At 44.8% G+C, this 19,360-nt stretch overlaps 1 protein-coding gene across 3 annotated transcripts in view; it reads right to left on the bottom strand.

Annotated features, from left to right (window-relative positions):
* SGMS1 (sphingomyelin synthase 1) overlaps positions 1-19,360 on the bottom strand; it is a 498,565-nt gene that overhangs the window by 462,380 nt on the left and 16,825 nt on the right. For all 3 annotated transcript variants that reach the window (XM_073596327.1, XM_073596326.1, XM_073596329.1), the window contains exon 2: positions 5,923-6,033. The gene's annotated coding sequence lies outside the window, so the exon portion shown is untranslated. The remainder of the gene's footprint in view (positions 1-5,922; positions 6,034-19,360) is intronic.

The raw sequence follows: 19,360 nt of genomic DNA, 5'->3' as shown, positions 1-19,360 counted from the left end.
GTTCCGGCCACCGACTACTGTACCTGTGCTAAAATCCCAATAGCTTGTACATGTTTATAATCCATCAGGTGCTAAAGGGGTGTAACCACATATTAACACTAAAAATTCTGGATGAACCTGCAGGTATAAGCATTGCAGATCAGTGGCCAGACCTGAACCTAGTGGCTCTCCTCCACTTTGTGGTCGTTTTCCCCATGTTGGCATTGAGTCCAGAGTAGCAGTAGCATTAGCATTATGCAGAGCAGGTTAGGGACTGGCCATAGAGGGATTGCTTTGATGCAGTTGGCCAGCTTAAACATGCATTGCAATATGTGTGAACTTAAAATCCCTGTTTTTTACTGCAAAGTTTGCTAGAAAGGGTATATAGCGGTGTGCAGAGGGTTCATTCAGAATTTCAGGTGCAGCATCCAGTCTGTCAAAGTTCATGGCAGGCTGTGGCTGAATGGGGCTGAACACTGTGCCAAATGGTACCACTGCTTAGGGCCCTAAATGCTGTTACCACTCACCACTAACTGGCTGTCTGCAGCAGGACTGGCCACTGCACTTGTTCCTCCCAGGAGCACTAAAACACCAAGAGGGACTCACTGCAGCTGGATGGCCCCATATGAAAGACCCTTATGGATCAGACCAATGTTTACCTTTCAGCTACATGCCTAAAGGATTAAATGTACCTCTTAAATTGAAATTAAAGGCATGTCATACGTACCTTCTCTGTGTAGTGGTTTTGCACAGGGCAGTCCCGATCCTCCTGGCGCTCCTGGCCCCTCCCTTATGCCAAGTACCCCCCACAGCAAGCAGCTTGCTATGTTCCAGAGCCGCTGCTCTGTGTGTTCATTCACACACTGTGTGTGTGGCTCTCTCCTCAACGGCTCACTGGCTGTGACTGATAGTAGCGGGAGCCAATGGCTACCGCTGCTGTCTCAGCCAATGAGGAGAGAGAGACCCCAGACAACCAGTGCTCTCGTGCACATCGCTGGATCGGGATGGGGCTCATGTAAGTACTGGGGGGCTGCTTAACACAGGTTTTTTTTTAACTTCACGCATGAAGGTAAATAACCTTGAGCCTTTACAACTACTTTAAAGGGGATGTAGAGCCTCATGGTTTTTCATCTTAATGCATTCTATGCATAAAGGTGAAAAACCTAATGTAGAGCTGCAGCCCCCCTCCGTTTTATTTACCTGAATGCTGTCATCCTCCGGGAACAAGCACACCAGATCTAGCTGGTGTCTCGGATCCTAATTGGATAGATTGATAGCAGCGCAGCCATTGTCTCTCGCTGCTGTCAATCAAATCCAATGATGCGGCACAGGGGGGTGGGGCAGAGTCCTGCATTCTGTGTGAATGGACACAGAATGCGCGCCCGCACCAGTGTCCACCAAGGAAAGCACCTCTCCAAAGTGGACACTCGATGTGATGAGGAGCCACCAGCGCCACATTTTTTTTCATTAATTAAAATAACAAATAAGAGGGTTTACAACCCCTTTAAAGTACTGCAGAGACTGCCCACTATAATCTGGTTATGCAGCATGAGTTACAGTACATGATAATCTAAATAGAGGGAGTGACTGAACAAAACATACTCTGATGCAGGGGTAGGCAACCTTTTGAGCACAGTGTGCCGAAAAATATTTTCAAAGAAATTGAGAGTGCCGATTTTATAACAAAAACATTTTTTTATAAAGTAAATGCTGTAAACTACTTGAGTAATAGTGAGAAATTAACATCCTGCACTCACGCCGCAGCCCAAATTCATGCACCTTCACACCTCGGATCGCTGTAACCCCCTGCACATCTGTCTCACCACTGTACTGACTTTCTCCTCTGTCCCACCACTGTACCCCCAGCTCTTCTTCCCAACCACTGTAACCCCCTTCTCATCTGCCACAACACTGAACACCCCCGCTCATCTTTCCCACCACTGTAACCCCCTTCTCATCTGGCCCAACACTGAACCCCCTCCCCTGTTCATCTGTCCCACCACTGAACCCCCTTCTCATCTGTCCCAACACTAACCCCCCCTACACATCTGCCCCACTACTGTACCCCCTTGCTCTTCTGTAATCCTGCTGCTCATCTGCCCCACCACTGTACTTCCCCTGCACATCATATCCATATGCTCTTCTATCTCACTAATGAATCACCTTCTCATCTGTCCTAACACCGAACCCATCTGCTCATCTGCCCCACCACTATAACCCGCTTTCTCATCTGCCCCACCAATGTACCTCCTGCACATCTGTCTCACCTCTGTACCCCCTGCTTATCTGTCCCGCCAATACACCTCCTTTCACATCTGCCCCACTGCTCTACCCCCTGCTTTTCTGTCCCACCACTGAACCCCCTTCTGATCTGCCCCGACACTGAACCCCCCTGCTCATCTGCCCCATCACTGTACCTTCCTGCTCTTGTCCCACTGCTGAAGCCCTTTCTCATCTCTTCCACCACTGTACCTCCCTGCACATCTGTCCCACCGCTGTACCTCCTGCTCTTCTATCCCACCTCTGAACCCCTTCTGCTCATTTTCCCAACCACTGTACCCTCCTGCTCATCTGCTGTACCCTCTTCTCATCTATGATAAGTGTGACATGCAGAGTGGTGAAAGGAAGCAGAGATGAGCCACATCTACCTGTCCTGGCACACTTATCCTGCTGATCCACCTCCCGCATCCAGCCTACGTGCTTGTATGTGATGTATGATGTATGTGATGTCACATACAAGCATCTGGAATGGATCCCCAATGATGAGCTCAGGTCAGGGGTATTTTCGGAAAGCAGTGGGCCTGTGTGCAGGATCATAAGTTGGGCCTCCACAGCTGAGAAAAAGTGCGCCGCAGCAAAAGTTGGTTGTGATTTTCATTGCGCTGAATACTGGCTGTGGCTTGAAGGGACACAGAGTACAGGGGTTCAGTAGTAAGTGATGCAAAGGTTCAGGAATCATTTCAACAAAGTTCCCAGAAGCTCAACAGTAATTCCACAAACTGTCACCTGATGGTGGTTTTCTCAATCACAGTGAAATCCCTTCTTTCTGAGACTGGTAGTGGCAACCAAGCGAGTCATCTTCCTCCCAGATGGTGGACGGGCTAGCAGGACTGTGATTGGCTTGGGGCAATGACAGTCGTCCTCCTCCTCCTCCTCTCTTCCTCCTCCTGGAAACTGGACATCCCCCCCCCCCCCCCCCATCAGAACTGCAACCAATCTCTTCCCCATCAGAAAAGCTGACAATCGCAGCTACAGCAAAGTTAGAGAACCAAACAATGTTTCCCATCTTTTACAATGTGTGAGGTAGAGGTCGACCGATATATCGGCCGATATTTGGCGTTTTTTTACTTAATCGGCATCGGCCGATTGTGCTGATAAAAAAGGCCGATTGTAACTTCAGCCGTGACTTGCAAATGACTTCTGTAATAGAAGTCAATGCAAGTTGCCTGTGGAGAGGATTCTCTCCTCCTCTGGGCAGCCTGCCAAGTCTGATAAGAAGATACATTTGTATCTTTTCAAGTTCTTTTATCAATAGACTGAACTTGGCATGTAGAAGCTCTCAGTTTAACCATTTAAAGACTCAATCTTTTCTGACACTTGTTGCTTACAGGTAAAAATCCTGTATTTTCTGCTAGAAAATCCCTTAGAACCCCCAAACATTATATATATTTTTTTTAGCAGAGACCCTAGGGAATAAAATGGTGGTTGTTGCAATATTTTATGTCACACGGTATTTGCGCAGCGGTCTTTCAAACGCAATTAAAAAAAAAAAAATACAGTAATGAATTAAAAAAAAAACTAAGCAGTAAAGTTAGCCCATTTTTTTTCGTCCAAAAGTTTTGATTACCTGTTTTTGTGTATTTAATATTTAAGATAGTTTTTTTTTTTCTAAATTATACATACAAGTGAACTGATCGGAGGTTTGTTTTGTTTAATGTTTAAATGTAAAAAATTTTCTGTATCACTTATTACTTAAGGCTGCTTTCACACTGGAGCGGGCAGGAGTTGATGGTAAAACGCTGCTAGCTTTAGCGGCGCTTTACCGTCATTTCAGAGGTGCTATTCGGCTGCTAGCGGGGCGCTTATAACCCAGCTAGCGGCCGAGGAAGGGGTTAAATGCGCCCCTGAAGCGCCGCTGCCAGAACGCTTTGCAGGCGCTTCGGCAGTGGTGCGCATTCATTTCAATGGGCAGGAGTGGTGGAGGAGCGGTATACACCGCTCCAAAGATGCTGCTCGCAGGACTTTTTTTTACATCCTGCCAGCGCATCGCCTCAGTGTGACAGCACTCAGGATATCACACTGAGACTGCAGGGGAGCCGTTTTACAGGCACTTTACAGGCGCTCTTTTTAGCCCAAAAGCGCCTGAAAAATGCCCCAGTGTGAAAGGGGTCTAACTGTTAGATTTTATGAGATGAAGGGAAAAAAAAAAAAAAAATCGGCCAAATATATCGGCATCACATATCGGCCATCGGCCACCGCGATTTCTAAATATCGGCATCGGCATCGGCCAGTGAAAACCCCATGTCGGTCGACCTCTAGTGTGAGGGCACAGTGCCTCCCCCTCAGTGCAGGTGCGGCGTGGGGAAGTCTGAAACTGGAATGCATTAGTGTCTCACTGACACTTCCCTGCGCTGCTGATGGGGAGGGAGTCGAGTGCCGGAAAAAGAGGCTTTGAGCGCCGGTTGCGGCACCAGTGCCGGGGGTTGCCTACCCTGGCTCTAATGGGTCGAATATTGCAGCTGGCTACAATGTATACTTCATGTACCTCTGAGTAAAATCTGAAGTATTAAATATATAAGCCTATTTGATAAATGACTTGTAAAAACTGTCACGCAATAAATATGACTCACTACAAATTATCACAAATAGGAAATCTTATGCAAATGAAAAGGCTGGATCTTTGCTAAATTCAATCTGAGAGACGCTCACCTTTCCAACGCCAGGATTTCTCTCAACTTGACAAACATGATTAATATGCCAATTACCGAGGCCTGTATTTTCTGTTTTCCTCCTGTTGCTGACTGCAGATTTCAATGCAGCCCAATTCCTTTCGTTAATGTCTTATACCAAAACACATCAATAGCTGCTGCAAGAATTTCTCTGTTTGCCTATAAAAAGGTTCTTGCACTTTTAATAAAATCAATACTACCGGTATAAACAGAGTCTATTTTCTATACAAGCTTTTCATTTCGCAGCATCACAGAGCTGCAACAGAGAGTTTCACTTGTAAGAGATAGACAGACATTGAGCTATTCATTTTGCAAGGGAAGTTGCACTTTGCTGGGAGATTTTCCCAAGTGAAGCTGTGCTAATGTCCATCATCCAGTAATGTGCAAGCATACATTTTTTTTTTGTGTATTTTCCTTGCACATGATTGGTCATGCTTTGCAAAGTGAAATTGCACCACAATCAATAAGCTGTGGTGAAAATTCCACTGCAAAATTGAACAGCCAGTCTGCATTTAGTAAATCAACCCCAGTGAGTCTTATTTAGGGCAAGTGTAGATATGAAAAAGTAAAAAAGTTTAGGTCATTCATCTTGGATTTGAGATGCTTACGACTGCCTTCTAAGCAGAATGAAGCTGCTTTTTCATTCCCACTGAGTTGTATGGGAAGACAGTTATAGTGCAAACAAATGCCGGTGTGCGCATGCCCTTAAACCTTATATGATGGCCATAACCTCCACATTTAAATGTGGACTCTCAAATGTAATTTTCCAGTACAGAAGCTGGCTGCTTTAAGGCAACACTTCATGACATGCTTCAGAAACTTCCATGTATATGAAGTGCTTATTTTGATCCAGGGAAAGGCACTGCTGATAGAGTCACTTTCACACAACTTGAAGGTCACCTATGAAGGCAATTGGAAGTTTTCAAGCAATTGTTCTTCTTACAAAACACAATATGAAAAAAAATAAATAAAATAAAATTAGGCTTCGACTTACAAATTCTTTTAGATGCACCACAGGAAAATTCTTAGGCAAGGAAACGTGGTTTCTTTATTGTTGGGCTGCCACAAAACGAAGGATTAGCAACTTCTTGACTGGGATGCAAACCTGAAAAAAGTAAATAAAAATGCAGGATATTTAAGAATCACATTGTCTTGAGAACAGTGAGAACTAGTATCTAATTCTGAACTTCATTAAAGCTGAACTCCAGGTATGGTTTTTATTGCATAGTTACATTGTTTCAGCTTGACCCAATGTATGTATGTATACAATTAACATACATATGGGACCTCTGTGAAAGAGGAGAATCACTGTAGTATTCACCACTACTACAGTGATTGTCACAGTCTTTCTGGTCTTGTGCCAAGCAGCTCCCTCTCTGCATAGTGAACACAAGGAATTGCTTGCTCAGCATTCACAGAATGCCTTGAATTTTTTTCAAGTAGTATAAGGGGTTATCTGATTGGATGAGGTGGACAGGTGGGGTGGTAACATCACAATCTCCACCTTGTGCAGAGAACACCTCCTATTCATTAAAAAAAAAATAGAAGGTGTTCTGGGGATGACGCGTAGGAGTGAAATGCATTACTGGGCCATTCGTTTTGAATGGCACCACAAAGTATTAAAGAAATACAGCCAAAGCTCATTTGGCTGTACTTCTCCTGTGGATCACAGGAGTGCAGTTCGTTCTGCACTCCTGTAACCAGGTTTTTAGCAGACAGCAGGCTAAAGCCCGCTGTCAGCTGACGTCACAGAGCTGATCCAGGCTCGGTAATGATCGACCACATGGTTGGAATCCACCCAGTGAGCCGCTGAGAGCCTGCGTTGGCTGCTCCCACCCCCTCCATAGCCCAGTGCTCAGTGAGTGCTGGAGGGGCAGAGCAGAGAGCTGGTGGCGGTGACTGACAGTCACCAGCTCTCTGCTCAGGGAGCTCTGAGAATCAAGCAATCGGCGGTGTTTGATCGCTCAGTTCTCAGCCTTATATCCGGCGGGGGACAGATGCAGCATTGGACTGATGCTGCAGCCACCTAGGCAAGTATAATTCTAAACGAAAAAAAAAAAATTCCCGTACTTCTCTTTTAAGGATCTGTTCTCATCTCTGCACAGTAAAAAAAAGAAAACTGCTTGGACCAATGCAAGTACACATGTCATGTCTGGAAGATCCCCGTGAAAGCGGCACTACCACGGTGATCATTACTAGCTTCCAGGTCCTGTGCCAAACAGCTGCCCTACTGCTTAGTGAACACAGAAGGTCACTTGTTTGACATGAAGCCATTCAAAGAACACTTCATATTTTCATATAATGCAAAGCTTTCTTTGACTGGGCAAGGTGGTGCCTCTCCATCTCACTCAGAGAATGCTTTGCATTCATTGAGAAAATGCAAAATGTTCTCTCAATGGCACTCATGCTGAGCAAGTGTCTTGATTGTCTGCGTTCACTAGGCAGCAGGGCAGATGCTCGGCACAGGACCCGGAAGCCAGCGGCTATCACAGTAGTAGCTTCCACAGGGATCTTCCAGGTATGACACATGCATACTTACATTGGTCCAAATAAGCATTCTTGGAAGTCAGCTTTAACCTTGTAAAGGTACGCTGGCAGCCCATTTATTCTGAATGTGCTGGTCGAACATATTGTGCAATAATGCACTGCAAAGATGTTAATGGGCCTTAACAAATTCAAGGCTGTGGATAAGAACAAAAATGGTTCCTGGTGAGTAATTTAGGCATCAACTCCTTCAAATTTCATTTCTGACCATGTACTCTATAAAAGTGGTAGTTTGGGGACATTTGTATTGTCTGAACGCATCATTCTGCAAGTGGAAATTCACTTAACTCAACTATAAATAGCAGTACTCATTTCCCAAGCGGAACTGAAAAATCTGATATTGGTTCAGCTTCAGCATTATTGTGAACGATTTTCTTTTGAAACAGGAATGGGAATAAGCGTCCACTACAGACGGCACTATGTATACACATATTGCTCTTCCCTGGGCAACAAGCACATTAAAGTAATCTATTCTACACAACGTTGTCTTTGAAGGAAACAGACACAAAAATTTTCAGTTAGGAAAACTGAAGCATTTAAAGTGCTTGGTCAGAACTTGCCACTATAAAGATCCAATGATCTAATGGTTTGCCAGCTCTTAATACATTAGATATGGTCATTTCAGATCTTTCATAATACTACAAAACAGTATACAGGGGTGTGGAAATTTTTAAAAAACTACTTGTCCAAGGGGCTAAACTGGGTCCCAATCTACCTGTCCCAATATAAATTTTTTTTTTTTTTTTTTTACTAAAACCATGTTTTAACTAAAATCAGGTGAAGGGTTTTTTTTTTTTTTAAATGTCTGGGGCATTTAAAACTGAAAAGGGGCTTTATGGCGGTCTTTTAATATTTTTAACATTGCGATGTTTAATCACCTCCCTGCCTGTCTCCAGCACAGCATCCAGGTATTAGCAGGGAGGGGAGAGGCCTTGCAGTGTGACGACTGGGTGCTCATCAGGAAAGAGGAGTGTCGGGTGCTCATCAGCAGAAGCGCATATGCTGAGCAGGTAAATGAGGCGCGACCCCAATGAGGAAAAAAAAAAAAAATTCCTTCAGGTTACCCTCGCACATGGAAGCACTGGGGTGCTCAGTACAAGCGCATGTTGAGCAGCCAAATCAAGTTCCAGTTTCCACTCCATTAACCACTTTCAGACCTGGGCTTCTTCTGACACTTTGTTTACAAGTTAAAACCAGTATTTTTTTGCTAGAAAAAAAATTTAGAATCCCCAAACATTATAATATATATATATATATATATATATATATATATATATATATATATATATATATATATATATATATATATATATATATTTTTTTTTTTTTTTAAGAAGGGGCTCTACAGAATAAAACGATGGTCGTTGCAATTTTTTATGTCACAGAGTATTTGCGCACCGTTTTTTTCAAAAAAAAAATTTGGGGGGGAAAAAAAAAACACTTTAGGCTGGGTTTAACACTAGTGCAAATTGGATGCAGTTTCTCCGCACCAAATTCGCGTGACAGGAGAGTGTGACAAGCTCTCAATGGAGCCAGTTCACTCTATAGCGGCTGCATAGCAGATTGCACAGGGGTCCTGTGCGTCTTTGGCTCAGTTTCAGGTCCAAATTCAGGCAAAAATGTGGGCCTGATTCGTCCCTGAAAACGGAGAACAGGGACAAACCAGACCCCTGTTGCAAGCCGCATCTGGCAGAAGTGTGAACCCAGCCTTAATGAATTTTGATGCAAAAACAAAAAACACAATATATAGAAGATGTTACGCAGAGTAAATAGATACCTAACATGTCATGGTTTAAAATTGCACACTCTCGTGGAATGGTGACAAACTGATTTGCACATCCCTGCCATAACCATATAGGATATTGTGACAAGGGACTCAGGCTATTCCAAAAGCCCTCCAACTGAATCAGTACATCACACATTAAAGCCTTCATAAAATCCATGAAAAAGCTGTACTCAGTTCGAAATAAATGGCTCTATATTAGGCTATATTTGCACTATACACCAGTGGTTCTGGATGTGCATCTGGCCAATGGGCGTAAAACAGGGTGGGTTGGATTTAAATCACGATTTAAATCACGAGTAAAAAGGCTTGGTTTAAATCAGGGATATGCAATTAGCCCCGGTTTAAATCATAATTTTTAAAGAGCAACTGTCATCTCTGTCCCGCAGTTGACTCACTGACAGTCCCATTCACTTTGATGGAACGGCTGATGATGTGGCAGTAACACAAGGTGAGGGATTCTTGCTGGTAGTTAGAATCTTTAATATTTGCAAACAAAATGAAGGTTTCCTATATAGGATAAACTAACGTAAGGTTAGAATGTAAGGTTAGTAAAACAGCAATATCAGAACTGATTCAAATCATACAGTTTGTAGTGTACATAAATTTGCAAAACAATGGGACAAAAGGAATATTCTTGAACTGTTTTATCTCATGGTTACTGTGAAATTGTGCGAATACAACAATGCAGTGCATGTTATCTCAGCTTGCAGAGCTTGGATTTATTGAATGAGTTTACCACAAATGTAAATATTGGATCCACTGACGGAGTCCGCCCATCTGAATTGAGCCTATTTTTTTTTTTTAACACAGAGGAACTTTTGAAATAACAATCCTCAAAGAACCTCTAGCGACCTATGGAGAAATCCTAGTTGAGAAAGGCCAAATTATAGTGTCAAATGTACAAGTAGAAAGAGTCCACAAAGCTGTTTAAGATGTAACCTCTACAAACTAGTTTTATTGTATTTCTGCAATTTAATCAACACAGGAAACATATTGCTCCACAGAAAAAGCAAAAAATACGAGATAATTCCTAACTTATTGGAACTCACAGTATAAATAGGTCTCCCTCTGTCAAATAGTTAAACTTTGTGTCCAGCTCGAGAAAATATAAGCTTATTCCACTTACAAGGCTGCCTTATTACAGTTTCTCTCTGTCTCTGCAGGTTTATCCCCATGTACTGAAAGACAACGTGGAAAGAAATTCACTTTCCTTCAGGGCAAAGTGACTGTGTCCTTATAAAGGATAACCACAGCAGTGGCACAACTAGGTCAGCTTTTCAGGAACAAATAACTCCCTTTAAAAAACTAATGTGGTTAAAAGCCCATTATTTTTCCTTACATAAATGTGTGTGTAATGCAAAAAAAAAAAAAAATACAAAAACTTAAAGATCACCAAGAACACCTGTACTGAGAAAACACGCAGGCTGACATTATCGTCATATTCGAAAATGATTGTTTTTTGGGTTTTTTTTGGGCAAGCTCTGTTAGCTGTAAAATACTGCAAGAGCTCGTTTACATCGACAAACAGTGTGGGAAACTCACATTCTGTTTGTGTTTCCTGTACCGCATTCAAAATGTAGTGGGTGTGCGATCTGCTGCGGGTGACAATATAATCCTCTCTTGCTAGCGGTGGCCCGGTCTTCTCCGTCTTCTTCCCTCTTCTCTTCTTCCGATGTTGACACAATGCTCTCTCCCGCTGTAAATGCTGCGTTCACGGTGTGCAACGACTTATATAGGCATGGGGCGTGGTGATCCCACCCCTCATTACGGCACAGACCCAGCATGCCCAGTGACCACGCCCCATGCCTATATAAGTCGTTGTGCACCGTGAACACAGCGTCGTGTCAACATCAGAAGAAGAGAACAGGGAAGAAGACGGAGAAGACCGAGCCAACGCTAGCAAAAGAGCGGCAAAAGAGCAGAAGATAGCGGAGGAGCCCGGCAGAAGAACCGGAGAGCGGCAGAAGAACCGGAGAACGGGAGAAGAACCGGACACCGGGAGAAGACAGCGGAGAAGTCGGAAGAGACCCCCAAAGTCGGAAGAAGACCCCCCGGAGCTGCCTAATCTAGTGTGTTTTTTTATTGACACTTTTTTCCCCAGGTGAATAGGTAGGGGTACGATGTACCCCATACTCATATAGGGCGGGGGGCCAGGATCGGGGGGCCCCTGGATTCCGATAAGCCCCCCGCCCGCAGACCCCGACAACCAACGGCCAGGGTTGTCAGGAAGAGGCCCTTGTCCTCATCAACATGGGGACAAGGTGCTTTGAGGGGGGGGGCGCAGGGCGCCCCCCCTTCCCCAAAAGCACCCACCCCCCCCCCATGTTGAGGGAATGCAGCCTGGTGCTGTTCAGGAGGGGGGGTGGCGCGCTCGCTAGTCCCCACCCCCGTTCCTGACCAGCCAGGCTGCGTGCTCGGATAAGGGTCTGATATGGATATTGAGGGGACCCCCCACGCCATTTTTTTTTTAGCGTAGGGGGTTCCCCTTAAGATCCATACCAGACCTGAGGGCCTGGTAGGCTCTACGACGGGGCTCACAAGATGTTAATCTCACCGATAAAAGCGGCGAGATTTACTTCTTTTTCTAGTCCCGTCGTATCTCATCATGTTCAAAATGAACGGACTTTAGTCCGTGTGTGGGCAAGTCCGTTCGATTGGAAGTCCGCCGTAACTCCGGTGAAAGTCCGTCGGGAAGACCGTTGGACCTATTCTGCCGGAAAGTCCGGTCGTGTGTACAAAGCATTACAGGTTTTCTAGGGAGGCGAGACCGCAAGCTGCAATACTGCAATAGCGATATTGGAGCCCCTATTTAGTGTCACAAGGTGAGAAAATAAGATTATAAAAAACGGGATTATGAATATTTTGTAAGAAAAAACAATCCATACAAGTATTTAAAAGTGAACATTTCACTGTATGGCTGAAGTTCTATATTAGGCTGATATCAGAAAGGGGAGTCTGCTGCTAGAGACAAATCACCAGTGGCAGGATCGCTACAGACAGATGCAATGAGATGTCACTCTGTTGCTGACTCTGGATCGCTAATAATTGAGGGAGCAATTCCATAGGGACAAACAGGTAGCCTCTTAGTGATCCCACTGCTGTCGATTTCAACATCATTGCCAGCAGCATAATTTTAAATGGCAGAGTCGCCCATCTGATATCAGTCTTAGGCACTCATCTACATAAAATGTTTCCCTTATATTTACAGTATAAGGTCTCATGCACGTTGGGCACTAAGCCCATGTGCATCAAATCTGAGATTTTTCAGGTGCCCAGTTCTGCATTCTGAGCATACACCCCAGAACTTACGTTCCAATCATGCCCAGGTGCCGTGTATTTCAGCATGTCAGAGTGGACAGCTCAAAGACAGCCGTACTTGACTCACATGGACTAAACGCTCAGTGTCCACGTAGCCCAACTATGATAATTGAGCTGCTAGATTTCAATACAATGGGCAGCAAACAATCTAGCAATGATGGCACAACAAAGCCAAGATCCTTTCAGCTCCAAGCTTTATACATCACTCAGGACAAATCATGCTTGAGAAATGCAATATCTCCTTTATTATTTCCTCCTCATAACCAGATTTAGGTTGAAAGACACATTTCTTCTATAAGCAGAGCAGAAAATCATATTTCCTGGAAAAGGAGCCAGTTAATGACATTACAGCGACACGAGGGAAGGAATGAACTCTGTGACCTCCAATCAGCTTTTCTACAGATGGATTTTATTCAACGACAATATCAGCTATTATTGACGTATCAACAGAGCTAATTCCCTGGTTAGGACTTGCTGCTAACAGTAAAGCTCGGCTACGGGTTTGCGTTTTTATACAGTATATACACCTTTGTATAGGTTTAGTTCCAGATTCTAAAAGATGTATTATAATTACTAATACCCATTTTGTGTACTGATTCTTGTGCACCAAAATAAAAATAAAATTGCTCTTAGGATTAAAAACTAATCAGAATGGAAATATGTAAACTGCCAATGTTGACTTGTTTTCATGATCCAGAGTGTTTATCCTTATCCTTCCTTCACTACTCAGATCACCAGTTAAAGTAGAACTAAATGCACAACTTATTTTCTATTTTGTTGAAGAGTAAGGGAGGATTATATCCCCTGTCAGTATTTTTTTGCCATCTGTGTCCCATTGGGAGATTTCCCTTCAATTCCTGTCCCATAGCCACAACCAAAATTGAGAGGAAATCCCTCCAAAATGAGGGAATCCCTGGTTGCCAAAAAGGTCACTAGATGTCCTCATCTAGAAACAACCCAAATTTTGGGATTTCATTTCATGCTCGGTGAGGATGGCGACACTAACAGCAATAAAAACCTGACAGTGCATTAATCCACCTTCACTCCAAAACCTAAAAAAAAAAAAGTTTTGCCTTTAGTGATATTTTAAACACATTAATGTCAAGGACTCACACAGTACTAAAGAAGCATTGCTACCATGTCTTGGCAAAGGTCCCCCATCCCCTCCAAACCCTTTGATACATACCTTGCCAGTGATCCAACGTCGCTTCTGCCTCTAACACCACTAGTGCTGGCGAATATTCCAAACCTGGAAGACGACCCAGGGAAGATGGAAGAGCTGGTGATGGAGGAGAGTGCTGACATTACAGCACTGGAGAAGATCGCTTCCTTAGATAATGTGGAAATATGCTGTGTATACATGCACATTATGGCAACAACCCCCTGAGGGCCCAAAATCATGAATGTAAAGCGGAGTTCCAGGCTTTTTATGTTTATTAAAAGTCAGCAGCTACAAAAAGTGTAGTTGTTGACTTTTAATAAACAGACACTTACCTGTTTCCACGGAGTGTCGCTCCTCTCCCCCTCCTCTCCGCCGGCGCCTCCATTGCCACTCTAGGCACCCGGCTGTGACAGCTTTCGGCTTCACGGCCGGGCACGTACGGCACATTCGCAAGTCGCGCTGCACTCCCTGAGTGGACAGGCGATCTCCTGGGACCTGTCACGTGTCCCAGGAGATCGCCTAGAGGGAGGGGCCGCCTAAGGCGAAAGGAGGAGTCGCCTTGGTGGTCCCTTGGCGGAAGGAGGAAGTGGGACAAGAAGTCCCCCTCCTAACGAAGCCCCCACTCCCCCCCCCCCAAAAAAAAAAAAAAAAAATTTACATGCCACGTAAGGGGGCGAGGAATGCTTAAGTTCCATTTATGGGTTGAACTCCGCTTTAAAGTGGAACTTTAACCACAAGGAACAAGCCTCTTTCTGAGATTTGTTGTTTACACGTTAAAAACAGGTTTTTTTGCTAGAAAATTACTTAGAACCCCCAAACATTATACTTTTTTTTTTTTTCCAAACAACCTAGACATAAAAATGGCGGTCGTTACAATACTTTCTGCCACACTGTATTTGCGGTCTTATAAGCGTACTTTTTTTGGAAAAATTCAAGTTAGACTTACCGGTAACTTGTTTTCCAGAAGTCTTTCAGGACAGCACCTGAGAGATAGTGACTCCTCCCACAGAACCACAGGAAACACCTTCTTCCTTCAGATCTTTAAAGGGAGGCACCTTCCTACCACACTTCAGTTGTAGAAGAGAACCTCCGACCCCGGTTGGAACACATAAGCACATATGTTAATCACAGCATAGTGCATCAAACTAATAGGGCGGGTCGTTGCTGTCCTGAAAGACTTCTGGAAAACAAGTTATCGATAAGTCTAACTTGAATTTTTCCAAGGCGTCTTTCAGGACAGCACCTGAGAGGATAACAGAGACTTACCCCCCTTAGGGTGGGACAACAGCCTGCAGGACCTTCCTGCCAAGTGTCTGATCGCTGGCACTCCATCTGGCGGAGACAACCCTGCATGAGAGTATGCTTCCAGGATGGATAATTTCAGCCATCTGGCTAATGAGCCTTTAGAAGCCTGGCAACCTTTCTTGTTGCCAGAAAAAAATGACAAATAACAAGTCTGTACGTCTAAAGTCCTTTGTAATTTCTAGACAGCGTAACAAAATCCTTTTGACATCCAAACTATGAAAAAAGGTCTCCTTCTACTCCGATGGGTTAAAGCGGAGTTCCATACAAAAAATGGAACTTCCGCTTTTCGGAACCCTCCCCCCCTCCGGTGTCACATTTGGCACCTTTCAGGGGGGAGGGGGAGTGCAGATACCTGTCTAAGACAGGTATTTGCACCCACTTCCGGCATAGACTCCCATGGGAGTCTACGCCTCTTCCCATCCCCACCGCGCTGTCTCCTGGGAAACACACAGCTCCCAGGAGAGAGCGGGGACCACTTGGGACGCGCAGCGCGACTCGCGCATGCGCAGTAGGGAGCCGGGAAGTGAAGCCGCAACGCTTCACTTCCTGATTCCCTCACCTAGGATGGCGGCGGCAGCTGCCGAGAACCGAGCGGGTTCTCAGTGTCGCCTGCCGACATCGCTGGACCCTGGGACAGGTAAGTGGCCATGTATTAAAAGTCAGCAGCTGCAGTATTTGTAGCTGCTGGCTTTTAATTTTTTTTTTTTTTTTGGCGGTGTGGGTGGATCCCCGCTTTAACACAGAAGGTTGGGAGCACAATATCTTGTGAGCGATTATGCATTGAAGCTACTTTAGGTAAAAACTTTGAGTCTGTCCTAAAAATAACTCTATTTGGAAATATTGACAGGTAAAGTTCCCTAATTGACAGAGCGTCTAGCTCACTGATCCTGCGTGCTGAAGTAATGGCGATTAAGAAAACATATAAGGAGGGACTTTAAGGAGGGAGACATTTGAGTGACGCTTCTTCGAGAGGTTCAAATGGACCCCTTGCTAGGGATTGCAGGACTACCGACAGGTGCCATTTAGAGAAATTCTTGACTGCTGCTGGCCTTGATCTTGCAAGAGCTCTTAAAAAAAAAAAAAAAAAGAAAAGAAAATCTGACTACCAGCTGTTCAGAGGCCACAGATTTTTCTAAGAACACTGCTAGCGCAGCAACCTGTACTTTCAAGGTACTGACTGCTAGTCCCTTATCTGCCCCATCTTGCAAGAACTCTTGCAAGAACAAGATGGAAACAAGGCTCCTTGGGTCTTGGGCAGATATCGCACCATGAATTATAGACCTTCCAGACTTTAAATATAGATGGCCCTTGTTATCCTTTTTCTACTTGATAGTAATTTTGTAATCAGATGGTCTGAAAACCCCTTACTCCTTAGTAGCTGCTCCTCAGATACCAGGCTGCGAGAGATAGCCTGGCCACTTCTGGATGATTTACTGGACCTTGGCTTAGCAGAACTTGCCTGAGAGGTAAATGCCAACAAGTCTTGGTCGCCATTCCCAGAACAGTTGAGAATCAGGTCCTTTTCGGCCAAAACGGAGTAATTAGGACGACTGGTACCCCTTCTTGTCAGATTTTCTTTGGTACCAGTGGGATTAACTGGAATGGGGAAAAAGCGGTGAAATCTCCATGGATGTGCCAGTGCGTTGGTCCCTAGTGATCCGTCAAGATTGTTTAGGAAAAAGAACTGAGGAACCTGTGCATTCTCCTTTGAGGCGAACAGGTCCACCTCTGGCTGTCCCCACATACTGGAAATCTTTGCAAAGACCTCCGGTTCAGAGACCACTCTGCTTCTGGAACAGGGTACCTGCTTAGGAAATCCGCCACTCTGTTCAGGGTCCCCTTCAGGTGGATTACTGACAGGTATAGCAAGTGCTTTTTTGCCCACAGAAGGATTTCCATTGCCAGTGTTTATAAGGACCTGCTCCTTGTGCCCACCTGTCTGTTTAGATAAGTCACAGTTGTGGCATTGTCCGTCAACACCTGAACATGGCGAGACTGAAGATCTTGTGTGAATATTACTAGAAATAAGGTGATCACCTTCAACTCTCTCCAATTTGAGAGAGTCGCCTTTCTTGGACCAACGTCCTCGAGTGAAGTTTTTTTCCTAGGTGGGCCCCCCATCCCCAAGAGCTGGCGTCTATTCTCAGTCTTCTTTCGACTGGGAAGGCCCAATCTAGACCCCTTGATAGGATCTCCCGATTCCTCCTCCACCACCATAGTGACCCCTTCACCTGGGTCAGAATCTTCACCTCCGTGTCCAGGGATCTTAAGCTGTGATCCCAAGACCTTAGGAGAAAACTTTGTAGACAACTGAAGTGCAGTCTTGCCCACTGAATAGCAGACATTGTTGAGGTCAGTATTGCTGACATAATCTGCCTTATCGTTATTGGCTGGTTGGTCTGCAGCTTCGATACAGTGCACTGAACCTTGTCCTTTTTCTCCTGCAGGAGAAAAAAATCTTTTGTTCTATTTGAATTGGTTTGATAGCCCAGAAACAAACTCCTGTGACGGGTTTAGGGAAGATTTCTGGAGGTTTAGAATCCATCCTAGAGATTCCAGATAGTTGCATGCTTTGACTAATGCCGCGTACACACGAGCGGACTTTACGGCAGACTTTGCCCGGCGGACTTTGACGTACTTTACGACGGACTTTCTGAATGAACGGACTTGCCTACACACAATCCACCAAAGTCCGTCGAATTCGTAAGTGATGACGTACGACCGGACTAAAACAAGGAAGTTCATACCCAGTAGCCAATAGCTGCCCTAGCGTGGCTTTTTGTCCGTCAAACTAGCATACAGATGGCGGACTTTTCGACCGGACTCGATTTCAACGGATTAATTTAAAAACAGGTTTCAAATCTAAGTCCGTCCAACTTTTGAGAAAACAAAGTCCGCTGGAGCCCACACACGATCGAATTGTCCGACCAAATCCCGTCCGCCGGGCAAAGTCTGCCGTAAAGTCCGCTCGTGTGTACGCGGCATAAGTCATCCTTCAACCTTTCCCTTGAAGGGGCAAAGTATAGTAGGTTGTCCAAATAGGGAATCACTGCAATTCCTTGAAGACAAAGCGGAGCTAGGGCTTCCGCCATCACCTTGGTAAAGATTCGAGGTGAGGATGACAGCCTGAACGGCAAGGCCCTGAACCGCAGATGATGAATTACGCCTTCCATCTTTACTGCTAACCTGAGATACTTCTGGGATTGGTGTGAGATTGGGATATGCAGGTAAGCATCCCTTAAATCTATTGACACCATGTAACATGGGGACAGCAGATTTTTTTTTTTTTTTTTCAGTCAGAAGAGTCCATCTTGAACTTTCTGTACTTGACGGATTTGTTCAGAAATTTTAGGTTGAGGATCAATTGGGTATTTTCCTGTTTTACCAAGAAAACGTGAGAATAAAAACCCTGTTGCCGGTCGTCTGGTGGCACTTGGATCACTACACCCTGCTGTATCAGCTCCTTTAATAAGGACTTCATGGCCAGGGCTTTTACTGGATGCCTTGGGGTATTCGGCACAAGAAATCTTTTTGGGGGAGATTCCGTAAACTCTATTGTGTAGCCTTGAGAAAGAGTGGTCGGGATGAACTGATTTGACATTATGCCTGACCACTGCAGAAGGAAATTTTGCAGCCTTCCGCCCAACTGCAGACGGTTGAGTCATTGGGATTTTTTCAGTTTGCACAGGAGGATGGAAAAGGATTCCACCCTTGCCCTTAGCTTTTTGTGCGGATCAATTTTTCCTCCTCCCCTGGGACCTGTTGTCCTGCTCCTGAGCTCTTTGAGGTCGAAAAGGGCGCTTCAGGGGTTGTTTCTTCTTCTTTACCGGGAAGGATTTCGGCTGTCCTGTCTAGAATGGTATCTAGATTAGGACCAAAGAGGTGGTCACCCAAAAAAGGAATCCCACAGAGCTTACTCTTCAATGCCGCATCGCCTGGCCAAGTCTTCAGTCACAATACTCTCCTTGCCGAATCTGTTAAGGCTGCTGATCTAGCCGACATTCTAATTGCATCCGCCATATAGGCTACCGCGGAGGACAAGGTAGTAAAAAAAAAAAAAAAAAAAAAAAAAAAATCCCAAATCTCCTGTTTGGGTGAAAGAAAAAACAAGAGAGGAGCCCCCCCGTTTCTCAGGAGCACCTAAGATATCCTGGCTCCCCTCCAAAAGAAGTTCCCTCCGGGCTGGAGGAAACACAAAAACTGAAGTGTGGTAGGGAGGTGCCTCCCTTTAGAGATCTGGAAGGCGTTTCCTGTGGTCCGGTGGGAGGAGTCACTATCTCAGGTGCTGCTCTGAAAGACGCCTTGGGAAAAATACAC

The sequence above is a fragment of the Aquarana catesbeiana genome, linkage group LG08 (genome assembly GCF_042186555.1).
Source record: "Aquarana catesbeiana isolate 2022-GZ linkage group LG08, ASM4218655v1, whole genome shotgun sequence".
NCBI classification, from domain to species: Eukaryota; Metazoa; Chordata; class Amphibia; order Anura; family Ranidae; genus Aquarana; species Aquarana catesbeiana.
Note: the sequence above shows the minus strand (reverse complement) of the source record. Positions and strands in the feature narration are given on the sequence as shown.